This window comes from Neofelis nebulosa, chromosome 17, assembly GCF_028018385.1.
Source record: "Neofelis nebulosa isolate mNeoNeb1 chromosome 17, mNeoNeb1.pri, whole genome shotgun sequence".
Taxonomy (NCBI): Eukaryota; Metazoa; Chordata; class Mammalia; order Carnivora; family Felidae; genus Neofelis; species Neofelis nebulosa.
This window is the reverse complement of record NC_080798.1, coordinates 21,934,171-21,946,340: the sequence shown is the minus strand read 5'-3', so window position 1 is coordinate 21,946,340 and position 12,170 is coordinate 21,934,171. Positions and strand designations below refer to the sequence as shown.

The 12,170-nt window shown below is 49.1% G+C and overlaps 2 long non-coding RNA genes across 2 annotated transcripts; one reads left to right on the top strand and one right to left on the bottom strand.

Moving 5' to 3' along the window:
* Positions 1-1,527: 1,527 nt before the first annotated feature.
* On the bottom strand, positions 1,528-2,179 carry LOC131500001 (uncharacterized). Its single transcript, XR_009256137.1, has 2 exons — positions 1,954-2,179; positions 1,528-1,577 (listed from the first exon to the last, which is right to left on the bottom strand). It is a non-coding gene; the product is annotated as an uncharacterized LOC131500001 (long non-coding RNA).
* A 388-nt stretch (positions 2,180-2,567) lies between these two features.
* On the top strand, positions 2,568-10,150 carry LOC131499305 (uncharacterized). Its single transcript, XR_009255793.1, has 4 exons — positions 2,568-2,920; positions 3,461-3,553; positions 8,782-8,842; positions 9,384-10,150. It is a non-coding gene; the product is annotated as an uncharacterized LOC131499305 (long non-coding RNA).
* The last annotated feature ends 2,020 nt before the right edge of the window (positions 10,151-12,170 follow it).

Below are 12,170 nucleotides of genomic sequence, written 5' to 3'. Positions count from 1 at the left end.
TGTTAAAATTAATTTCACCTGTCTCTTGCTGATTTTTTAACGTGCTTACAAAATTTTAAAGTCACACACGAAGCTTGCGTTCTCTTTCTCTGGGATGGCATCGCTCCAAGGCAACGTCTGAAGGTGCTTTGCCAACCCTAAAGTTCGCTGATGGCAGGGAATGTTCATTGAGAGAAAATGTTTTCCTCCAAGCCACTCTTGAAGGTGACAGAAACACACCTCCGCCCTCAGAATAAATAATACCAACAACAGCTCACGTTTATTGAGGGTTTACTACACGCCCTGATATTAGATATTAGATATTAATTGGTTTCATCTTCATAGTAATCCTCAGACAGGTACCATCATTATTTACATATCACAAGGCAGGCTGCTGAGGCATAAAGAGGTTAAGAAATTTGCTCGAAGTCCCAAACAAGTAGGAGTAAGGTCCAGGCAGTGGATTCTGGAGACTTCCCTCCAAGGACTGTGCAGGTTTTCAATGGCAGTTTGCACCCTAAGATGTGTGAACGGTGCTAGACGTAACTGGCTCAGGGTTGTGCTCCCTGCCCCCCCCGCCACCTCTCTGCAAACAAGCTGCAAATGACACCTTTTCTTCACTCAGCCTCTCAGTGTGACCCTGGATGCCCACTCTTGGGCTGTCCCTCCACATCGGCCATGGGTACCTGAGTACGGCTCACGTCAGGCTCCACATGTGACTGATTTGTACCCCAACAGTGGCAGAAATAGGCTTCAACTTCCAAGAGCCTTAAATGAAGGGACAGTTTGATTGCACACATACCTCTCCATATATACGCAGATCTATAATTTAAATACCGCTGTATTATGGTTAAGATATTTGTGCATGCTCAGATGCCAGCGATTACCTTAAATATCTTTTTATACATGTGGATATGTGTGTGTGTGTAAATGTGTTGGGCACCCTCACCTTTCCCATCGATCCCATCCAGCCCCTTATGCTCTCTTAAATGATATCTCTACCTTTCAAGATTTTTTCACATAGTTTCAAAGTTAGCGAAAATCTAATTAACATTTATCTTATATGCACCTTAGTATTTCCTTACACACACACACACACACACACGCACACACATCTGACACGTAAAAGCCCCTGGTGACCACATGGGTGTGAATGTCTGTCTTCGAACGAATACATACACTGAAGTACATCTATACCCCCCAGAGGAACATTTTTGGATTATTTTGGCGATTTTAAGTTCTGGATCGCTGACACTGATGTGGCTTTCTGCAGTGTGTTTAACCCAAACCCCTCACATATTAAAGAGTACGCATACCTGGAATTATATGTCATTTATTCTTCTCCTTTTCCTAATCTGCTCTCTATTTGACTTCCTTTTAGGCAAATGCAACATTTGCACAGTAGGAGACGCTTTCTGGAACCTCATCTGCAGCTCCTAATATCTGGACACCCTCTGGGCTGCCTCTCCACTCGGAGCCTCTAGCTTCTTGGTCTTGATGTGCAGGGTCCAATTAGGCAGGTCTGTAGATGCATTTCTGGACTCGTGCTATTTTTATTTATTTATTTATTTATTTAGCCGACGCTTGGCAAATTCTTTCTGTAAAGGGCCAGACAGTAAATAGTTTAGGCTTTGCAGGTTGCCTGGTGACCGTTACAGCTCAACTCTGCTGGTGTGTGGCACAAGCCTCAGACAATATGAAAAAGAACAGGCATGCCCGTGTTTCCATAAAACTCTTTCAAAAATCAGCGATGGGTCTGAATGTGGCCCCCTGGCCAGAACTTGCCCACCCCTGCCAGACGCGAACGTGAGTTTCTATTTCCGGAGATCTGTAGATCATTTTCATATACGTCTCGTCAATGTCCCTGGTTCATATTTGAGTGTCCAAAGGAAAGGGAACACATTGGTGGCAGTGCCGAAACATAATTAGGTGGTAAAGCCAATCAGGGGACTCCCGGCATCATTCCCTGCTTACCTGATTCCATTCTCCTGTGAGCCTCTGGAAGATACGAACTGTGTTCCGTTCTTCGACTCTTCCCCCACCCCCTAGCACGGTGTCTGCCCCACAACAGACCCTCAGCAAGGATTAAAGGCAATAAGCAACACTGTGAATGATCTAATTTTCATTAGGTCAGATTTTTAAGACCTCAAATACAGTTGTCATTGAAGACTTTTTCAGGAAGTTATGAGGATATTCTTGAATGGACTGTGGTTAACTAGTGTCTGACTCTCAGGTGAAATGATAAGTCACAATGGTTTTGCAAATAGAGGGGGAAGAGTCATCTCCTGGGTCACCAAAGTTGTCTTCAAACACTTGAATGGATTACTGGGACAGTAGACGATGGCATTTCTTTTTTTTTTTTTTTAATTTTTTTTTTTTAACGTTTATTTATTTTTGAGACAGAGAGAGACAGAGCATGAACGGGGGAGCGTCACAGAGAGAAGGAGACACAGAATCTGAAACAGGCTCCAGGCTCTGAGCTGTCAGCACAGAGCCCGACGTGGGGCTCAAACCCACGGACCGTGAGATCATGACCCGAGCCGAGGTCGGATGCTTAACCAACTGAGCCACCCAGGCGCCCCGACGATGGCTTTTCTCAAAAGGGTCACAGAGAGCTGGATCTCCTCTCCCCTCTCCACCCCATGGCACACATCACTTCCTGAACATGGAATTTTTTGACCACTGAGGCCAGAGAAAGCCTCAGTTAACGCCACTCTCCATCCTTGTTAACGCCACTCTCCATCGGTCAGGTAACCTATGCTATAAAATCTCTTTGTTATCCCCAAACCAAATGCTTGTGGAGTGTCTACGGTGCACTCTGCATATGCTACATTAGGCAAGATTTTCTGAATAGAGCGAGCTAACAGAAAGATGGTGTAGGCAGGAATGCCGAAGTAAGGCCCGCTGGCACTGGGAGAGGTCCCAAGGCATGGAGCTCCTGGTAAGTAAAGTAACAATTCCCTTTCTTTAGAGCTCCTATGGTGTGCCAGTCCCTACATTAAATCCTTTATGTGCCCAACTGAATCACACAGCAGCCAGAAAGGCAGGTCCCTTCCACTAACTAGATGAGAAAAATGAGGTTCCTGACATATCTTAGGTATTCCTAGCATCAGCCGAGAATGATACCACGAAGCCATGGAGCCCAGGAAAGTGGACTCAGCAGGAGGGGAGAGATGATGGTTAATTTTCTGTCAATTTGACTGGCTAGAGGGTGCCCAGATTAAACATTATTTCTGGAAGTGTCTGTAAGAGTGCTCCTGGCTGACAGGTTAGCGTTGGAATCAGTGGACAGTAAAACATATAGCCCTCCCCAATGTGGATAGGCATCATGCAATCCATTGAGGGCTTGAATAAATACAAAGACAGAGGAAGGGGAAAGTGTCTCCTTCTTTTCTGCCTTACCGCTTGAGGTGAGACATCTTATTTCATCTTCTCCTGCCCTTGAACTGGGATTTATGCTATTGGCTTTTCTGGCTCCCAGGCCTTCAGATTCTGATTGGATTATATCACCAGTTTTCCTGGGTCTCCAGCTTATAGATGGCAGATCATGGGACTTCTCAGCCTCTACAATCATGTGAGTCAATTCCCCATGAGCAATCAATCTCTCAATAGGTGATAGATAGATAGATAGATAGATAGATAGGAGAGTATAGAAAGGACAAGCTTCTGTGTAGGCAAATGCCTGCTTGAGAATCAGGCTGTAAGAATATGATACGCATGTTTAAATGAATGGATGGATGACTGAGCAGGTGGGTGAGTGAGTAGATGGATTACATGGGCGGATGGGTGGATGGATGGATGGATGGATGGATGGATGGTTGGATGGATAGGTGAGTGGGTGAAGGGATGAGTGGGTGGGTGAGCGAGTGGATGGATGGATGGATGGATGGATGGGTGGATGGAAGGATGGATGGATGGATGATGGGTGAATGGATGGATGAGTGGGTTGGTGGGTGGATGGATGGATGGATGGAACCAGATCAGCTAAGGCAGAGTTTGAGGTAGAATTGGTAGCATTAAGGCTGGACAGGAAAGATGGCGCCCCATTATGAAAGACCTTGAATGTCACTTTTCAGAGCTCGACTTTATTCTGTCATGGCATGACAGGTGCAGCAGGGGAGTAAAATTACTTGCATGATACTTTAAAAGATGAGTATGGCCCCAGGGACAAGGGTGAAAAAGATGAAGCCTAGAGGGATTATTGAGCACCACTAATTGTGTGACAAGAGGTGTACCAGGCACCATCCTAAGTGTCTAATCCACACAAAGGACCTAGGAGTGGAATGTGTTTCTATCGTCCCTGTACTACAGTGAGGAAGCCAGGGCACAGGGCATTAAAAGCCCACCTGAGGTTGTACACACAGCGAGTAGTGGAGAAGCTGGGGTCCAGTCCAGACCCTTGACCCTGACACCCTCCTCGTGGTCAGCCAATGGCCCAGAAGACAGTAAAGGTGACCAGTGTGGGGTGCAGGTGGGAGGGTGCAACGAGCAAGGTGTCAGGCCCATTGACTCTTAGATACCGACCTGGAACATCATTTGCCCCTAGAAGCTTAAACCCATGGCTCTTCATCCATCTGACTCTTGGGGATCCTGATAGTTGTCAGAGCTTCTCACCTCTGCAGCCCAGTGGCTCCTTTCAGAACAATTTCAGGTCCAGCCCTTCCTTTCCCTTCGGCCTGAGCAATCAGGGCGACCTGTGTCCATAGCCCTGATGACTGTCCATTCTCTGATCTTCTCATTTAGACTCTGACTCTGTCACTGCCCCATAAGACCTGTTGGAACAGTGAGGTGTGCATCTTGCCCCACCTACTCAGCCTCTCAAGGCTTGGGATGAGGAGGGGCAAGGAGAGAGCCGGAAATTTCCCCAAATGGAAATAGAACCTTTAACCCAACGTAAGCAACATTGTCAGACCAGAGTTCCTTGGGCTGGCCCAGCGTTGACAGTCAGCAACAACCCAAGTGTGTGGGTTTAAAAGGCCACTTTGGTGTCTCAATGTGGACTGTGGTTTGCACGGACTTTCCAGCTTAAGACCAGGTGAAGGCCCCTGTGCTCTGCCTGTCAACCCTGGCAGAGATCAACTTTGCCCCTGCTCCTGAGAGCTTCCAGGGACCCACTGGGACCCAGGACCTCAGACCAGGAGCTTGGCTCACCCTTCGGGGATAGGAGGGTTGGTATTCCCTGTCCACTTAGACTATAATCTCCGTGAAAGTCCCACTGCTGGGCAGGAGCCCCAGGAGGTGCTCGACAAGAACTGCCAGAAGGAGAAAAATCTAGATAGGTGGGATTGAAGACTTAATCTCTACTTAATAACCGAGCGAACAATTACCAGCACTTTGTTGTGAAAGTGCAGTGCTTGACCCTTTTGCAAACATTCTCCTGGCTCCCTAGAGCCTAGCACGGTACTTGACACACAGTGGGCCCTCTGTAAATATTTGCCAAATGAAGGACTGAGTGAGTGAGTGAGTGAGTGAGTGAAGAAATAAATGAAGAAGCCGAAGCCTGGGAATCAGAGCCCCTCGGTGCAGTCTAAGTTCTTTCACCCCCTTGTTAGATGAACCTTCGGCGAGTCCCATTCCCCTCCCTGGGCCTCAGGTTCCGTGGCCTTGTTGTGGATGGTGGGCCTCTCGGGGCCCACCTGGAATTCTACTCTCGTCCTGGCAGCCGGCACCCCGGGCTGGGTGCGGCGCCCAGGGTGACCCAGCACCTTTCTCCTCTTTCCCTCTGGGGGGCGACGCTGGAGGCTTCCTCCCATTGCAACAGGACACCAAATGGTTAAAGCACCACCCATCGTCTTTGATTTATGAAGTGGACGATTGGACCGGGAAGCAGAGACAGCCCTTCTCACTTGCAGAGGGAGGCCCCCGAGAGCAGTAATTCTGTGCACACAAAGGCGAGCGACGGCCTTGGGCCCCGGCCGTGCCGGAGAGCCCACCCTGCCCGGCCCAGCCCGGCCCGGGGACGACGCCGGGGCCTGTGTCCATCCTGCTCTGTGCAGGGACGGAGGCGGCTTGGTCACCTGGGCTCCGCCGTCCACCCGGCCCCGGGGACCTCGGCAGCCCAGCCTCCGCCCCGGGGAACCAAAGTGCAGCCCTGCACCCGGTCGCTACCTTTCAGCGGCTGCCAATCTATCAAGATTCAGCTACCGCTGTGAACCCATCAACTCCGTGGAAGGGAAAAAAGGAACCCCTCACCACAGCAATTATTCATCCCGGCCTGAACTTCAGGTGACCTTTCCTAGTTCCACAGAAGTTACAGATGCCAGCACCTTGGTGGGTCGGATTTTGTTTTCCCCTGTCTTCCTTTAACAGACGCATTTTTTTTCTCCTGCTATGTGACCCTCTTTTGCAATTTTTTTTTTTTTTTTTTTTTTTGCCAAACGATCTTTGGGTGGTCCGTTAGCCACGATAGGAGAGCAACGTTGGCCTATCGAGAGAGCCGATTTCGCATGAAAGAAGTCATCCAGAATAAAAGAAAAGCCTGTGACCTCCTTCAAGGGCTGGGTCCCCTTGAAAGACCCCCAGCAGACCACCCCCAGGCCAGCTCACCCCTCTGGCGTAAACAGGGGCTACTCTGCACCAAAGGCCTGGCCCTGACCTGCAGGGATGCAATGCTACCAACTCAGCGTGTGTGTGTGTGTGTGTGTGCGTGCGCGCGCGTGTCCCTGAGTCGCAATAAGGGTTACACAGGGTGTAAGTCCCTGTGTAAATTTAAAGTGACCTGAGGGACATAATTACATAAATCTCATCATGAGACAATATACTTTTTATTTGTTTGAATTTTATTTGTATTGGTAAAACTGACCTGAAACTGACACAAGTTTATTAGAAAAAGAACTCTGTAAAAGCGAGTGGGCTGGTCTTCTTAGTTAAGACGGATGTGCCAACTTCTAGTATGATTAGAGAAATGGATAACTCACTAACATCTGTGCAAACCACAATAAAAAGGGATTTAGTGTTACCCCAAGGAAGGCAAGAGAGGCTGTCTGTCCATTAAACGCTTTATTACAGTGCCAGCAGGTTTTTCTAATTCAGTTACTCCTGCACGGCATACAGCACTCTGTGACGGCCTGTCATCCCACCAGACAGTGCTCGGGGCTGGGAGGTTTTGTGCAAGGTAGGTGACAATCAAATGAGCCACTGAGAAGAGAGGGGCGCCTGACCCTCGTGAAGGATTAACTACAGAAAGTGAGTGTGATCATGTCTCACCATTACTTAGAATTTTCAGTCAATTTCTGAAAATATGAGATAAGTTCTTAAAGAGGCAGTTTCCTCAGGAGCTCAGCAGACCCGGTGGGGTTTGGTTACACACTGTGTCGCAGGGCGCCTGGCGAGACGGGGCCTGCCAGGGAGGGAGGAGGCGCGCTACCTGGACGGGGTAGGCTGAGCCAGGCCCTGGAGCCACGTTTGTCCAGGAATAACGCAGCCAAGAAGGAAGAAGAGGGAGAGGTGCCTCCTGAAGCCGGCTTGCCCTTGCCTCCCCCCTCCCCGGCACCGCGAGTCCAGCCTCCCCTGGGGACAGCCAGCCGAAGGGGCACGGACCTCGGGGGCTCTTGCCAGCGTGGGTTCGCAGAAAGCCTCTCCAGGCCAGCTGCCTGAGATGCTTGGGCCCATTTGGTGCCGGCATGGAATGCCCACTTTCCATCACCCTTTCCCACCGTCTGCAATCCCCACCCCTCATTGGGGAGCCGTCCTGCCCCACAGGACCTCGCAGTCTGGCAGCTAAGCAGGCCTCATACTTTAAAACAGGCTAGATGCCCAACACAGGCACACAGCGTTTGAAATGTGTCTAACGGGCCTGGCGAAGGAAGATAGGGATTCAAAGGGAGGCAGGACACATTTTAGGGCCCGAGAGGAGTCCATTCCTGTTTATAGACCAGAGAGGTGAGACACAGAGAGGAGAAGTCTCCACCCAAAGCACACCCAAACCGCCAGGAGGTAGGCTGGGAGCAGACCCCTCACCTGCCTGCCGACTCCCAGGCCAACAGAAGTTCTTCATGGATGGGGGTGGTCTATAGAGTAGAGGCTTTTTTTGTCAAGCTGGACTAAAAAGGTGATGTATCCCTTTGTATCTGTATATTTAAATGAGAAAAGTAAACCTCAGACCCCTAAGCTTGGTTCTGCTAAAGCAATTTAACATCTGCTGCCACCTGAATCTAATTGAAACAATTCATTATCAAATTTACTGATCTGCTTAATGATTTTGTATTTCTCTTTCAAAATCACCTTCCGCCTTAGCTAGCCTAGGTAAATTACTCTTGCCTTCAAACCCGAGAGCTTGAAGGGACCTGAAAGAACATCTAACTCAAGCACTGCCCCTTTAAAGACGGGATCACCGGGGTGCAGGGTGGCGGAGGAGAGGAGTGGGCTTCCCCGAGGTCACGGGGCAAGTCAGGCAGGACTGGAACACAGGCCAAGGGGCCCCACTCTGCTTCATCTCTATGGGCCAGGCAAAAGAGGGAGCGACAGACAGGGGTGATGACAAATGGGAAAAACAGGAGGAAAATAAAAAAGGAAGAAGAAAGAAGTTAAAGACGGGGAAGGTGACAAGCTCCCTTTCCGGAGCTGTGCAGTTTTTTGTTTTTTTTTTTTTTTGCAATGTTTTCTCGGTGGCAGTCTGTTAAAGAAATACTTCATTGTCACCGAGCACAGAGTCATTAAAGGCACCTTGGAAATTTGGACCCTTTTACTAGAATCAGGGCTTAAATAGCAACTTAATTTATGACACTTCTCGAGGCTGATGGCATTTTTGCTCTCAGGTAAGGTCATCTCAGTGTACCCCCTCCCTCTGTCGCCTCCTTTTAGCACAACTCAAGAGGTGGGATCTCTTCACTTGCAAGTAACTGATGTATTCAACTGCTAAAATGTAAGTCACATACGTATGGAAGCACGTTTGAGTTCACGGTGTGTTTCTAAAAGAGAGCTCCTTTATATCTGCGTGTGAAAGAGAAGGGCAGAAGGGGGCGGGGGGGGGGACCCACGAATGAACACGTGAATAATTAGATCAGAGAGAGATGCCACCTTTTCTCAGGGCTGGAACTGCGAGGGGGGAAAGGACTAGCACATAATTGACATAATTGATCTGGTATTTTTTTTCCCTTTTTGCTGCAGTAATTTTTATGCATGCCATTGTTGCTGTTATTATCCAGGATGTGATCTTCTGTGGTTGATAATACAGACTAGATATGAATGCGTGTATGTACCAGCCAATCACAAATCTATAGTGTCTATTTCTGCATCACCAGGTGCTATCTCATGGGAAATATCCTCTTTTTTGGCAGGCACACAGAGCGCTGCATTATCTGTCATTTTCATTAGATTCAAGCTACAGCTGAGCCAAAAAGACTTAGTTCTAGCATATGTGCTCAAAATGGCCAAGCTGTGATTGTCCAAATTCACCCTTTCAGGATTGCATTACAGACAACTGGAGCCGAAGCTGGAAATTGGAGGGAGCAAAGTACCTGAATTCCACTTGGGCAACTGTAAACACCAGAAGCTCCTAAGATCGGAGCTTATTATCATAATCATCTCGAAGGATGGCTTCCATCGGAAAGTTCAACATTTTTTTTAGCACATTGTAGGTAGGGATGGGGGAGTGGAGTCAGCCTAGATTTTGAGGCCACTTAACAAAGAAAACCCAATCTCTTTCGTCGCCCCCATGTCTCTCAGGGCACCCGGGTGCTCTGGGATGCTACAGGTCCCATCCGCAGGCCTTGCCCTAGGCCAGCTAACCTTGAGTCCTGTACGATGCTGTCCACTGTGGGACATGTGACTGGAGAGCCTGCCTGGCACGAAAACCATCACACATTCAGCAGTGAGCAATTTCTGCAGGAACCGGAAGGGAGCAAAGAGGCAGCGTGCGGTAAAGTTGGGTCTCTAGGCAAGTCTCCTTCACGATTTTATAGAATCGATCTTATATTTGAGCGTGTAAAGAGGACATAGCCAAAAAGTAAACACAATTTACAATGCTAAAAACTGGAGAGGGGCGCCTGGGTGGCTCAGTCAGTTAAGCGTCCGACTTCGGCCCAGGTCACGATCTCATGGTCCGTGAGTTGGAGCCCCGCGTCGGGCTCTGTGCTGACAGCTCAGAGCCTGGAGCCTGCTTCGGATTCTGTGTCTCCCTCTCTCTCTCTGCTCCTCCCCCGTTCATGCTCTGTCTCTCTCTGTCTCAAAAATAAATAAACATTAAAAAAAAAAAAAAAAAAAACTGGAGAGCCACGGGGCTGGGAGGATGGTTACTCTACCCAGGGGACTCGATGTTACTTTCAAGCAGCCATGGGGGGCCGGGGGTGGAAAGCAAAGGCTAGCTGTTCAAGCAGAGAACTGATTGTCTTACAAACCAAAAGGCCAGTGGGAATGTAAAATGGTGCCTCCGCTGTGGCAAATGGTTTGGTGGGTTCTCAAAATATTACACATAGAATTACCATATGATCCTGCAGTTCTACCGCTGGGCATGTAGCCCAAGGAATTGAAAGCAGGGTTTCGAAGCGAGATGCGGTCTATACATACAGAGGAATATCACTCAGTCTTAAAAAGGAAGGGACTTCTGACACATGCCACAGTATGGGTGAATCTCGAAGGCATTTTGCTACGTGAAGGAAGTCAGTCAGTCACACTCAGATAAAAATGGTACGATTCCACTCATCTGAGGTACCCAGAGTAGTCCCGTGCATGGGGACAGCAGGGCGGTTCCCCAGGGCAGGTGGAGGGGCGGGGGAGTTATTTCCTAATGGGGACAGACTTTCAGTTTTGCAAGACAGAAAGAGTCCTGTGGGTGGATGGTGGTGGGGTTCGCATAACAATGTGAATGCGGTTGCCAGCACTGAACTGCACGCTTCACAACGGTTAAGATGCCACCTTGACGTTGTGTGTATTTTACCACAATTAAAAACTGGCACATAGGGGCGCCCGGGTGGCTCAGTCGGTTGAGCGTCCGACTTCGGCTCGTGTCATGATCTCACAGTTCGTGGGTTCGAGCTCCGCGTCGGTCCCTGTGCTGACAGCTTGGAGCCTGGAGGCTGCTTTGGATCCTGTGCCTTCCTCTCTCTGCCCCATCCCCACTCATGCTCTGTCTCTCTCTGTCTTAAAAATAAATAAAACATTAAAAAAAAAAAAAAACCTGGCAAATAAACGATTAGAATGGTAAATTTTATGTTAAGCCTATGTACCACAATTTTTTAAAAAAGAAAGAAAACAATAGGCCCATGTCTGTTTCCTCAGACCCGCTTCAGTACCCGGCCGGCTTGCGGGCTAAAGATGGGGAATACAAAGTTTGAGTTTTTGTTTACTATGCAAATTGACTCTGTCGACCAATTTCACTGGTAACCAGCTAGCCTCACTGGTAAGCGAGTATTCTGGAAACACCTTCGTGTACAAGCAACAACAATAGCCAACACTTTTCTGGCCCCTTCGCAGAAGCAACCCCCTGGCCCCATAGCCTCCCCTGAGTCTGTGCCACAGCAGTCCCCAGCCGTGCCGTGTTCTTCCACATTGGCACTGAGGGTGAGCCCACACCGGGCCATGTCTCTTTGGAGCTGTGTGCCAAGTTTCCAAGACAGCGGAAACATCCACCAATTGGCTATGAGGGGTGCCCGCTGCCCCAGACTTGTCCTGGGTTTTCATGCCAGGGTAGTGGCCCCATATACCATGACGGCAGGGGGAAACCTGTTCACGAAAACCTTCTCCTGAACCACAGAAGTGCTGGCCCCTTGTCCACGGCAGGTGGCTCACCATTTTTCATCTGCACCGCTAGTACGGGCTAGTTGAATGACAAGCAGGCAAAGAGAAAGGTGGCATGAAAGTTCCAGCAGCCAGGAGCAGGTCGTGTCCAGGAGTGGCAAATCCCCGAGGAAGGTCATCGTCGCTGAGTGGGAACGAATCTGAGGATTGCTCTGGCCGCCGTAACAAAATACCGGAGATTGGGAGGTGTAAGCAGACATTTATCATCTCAGAGTTCTGGAGGCTGGACGTGTGAAGTCGGGGTGCCATGGTCAAGTTCTGGTGAGAGCTGTCTTCCTGGCTTGCACAATGCCAACGTCTTCCTGTGTCCTCAACTGTCGGAGAGACAGAAGGAGGGAGAGATAGAGAGAGGGAGCAAGAGAGCTCTTCCTCTCCTTATAAGGGCACAAATCCCATCACGGGACCCCACTCTCGTGACCTAATGCCTCCTAATCACCATCCAAAGACCCCATTTC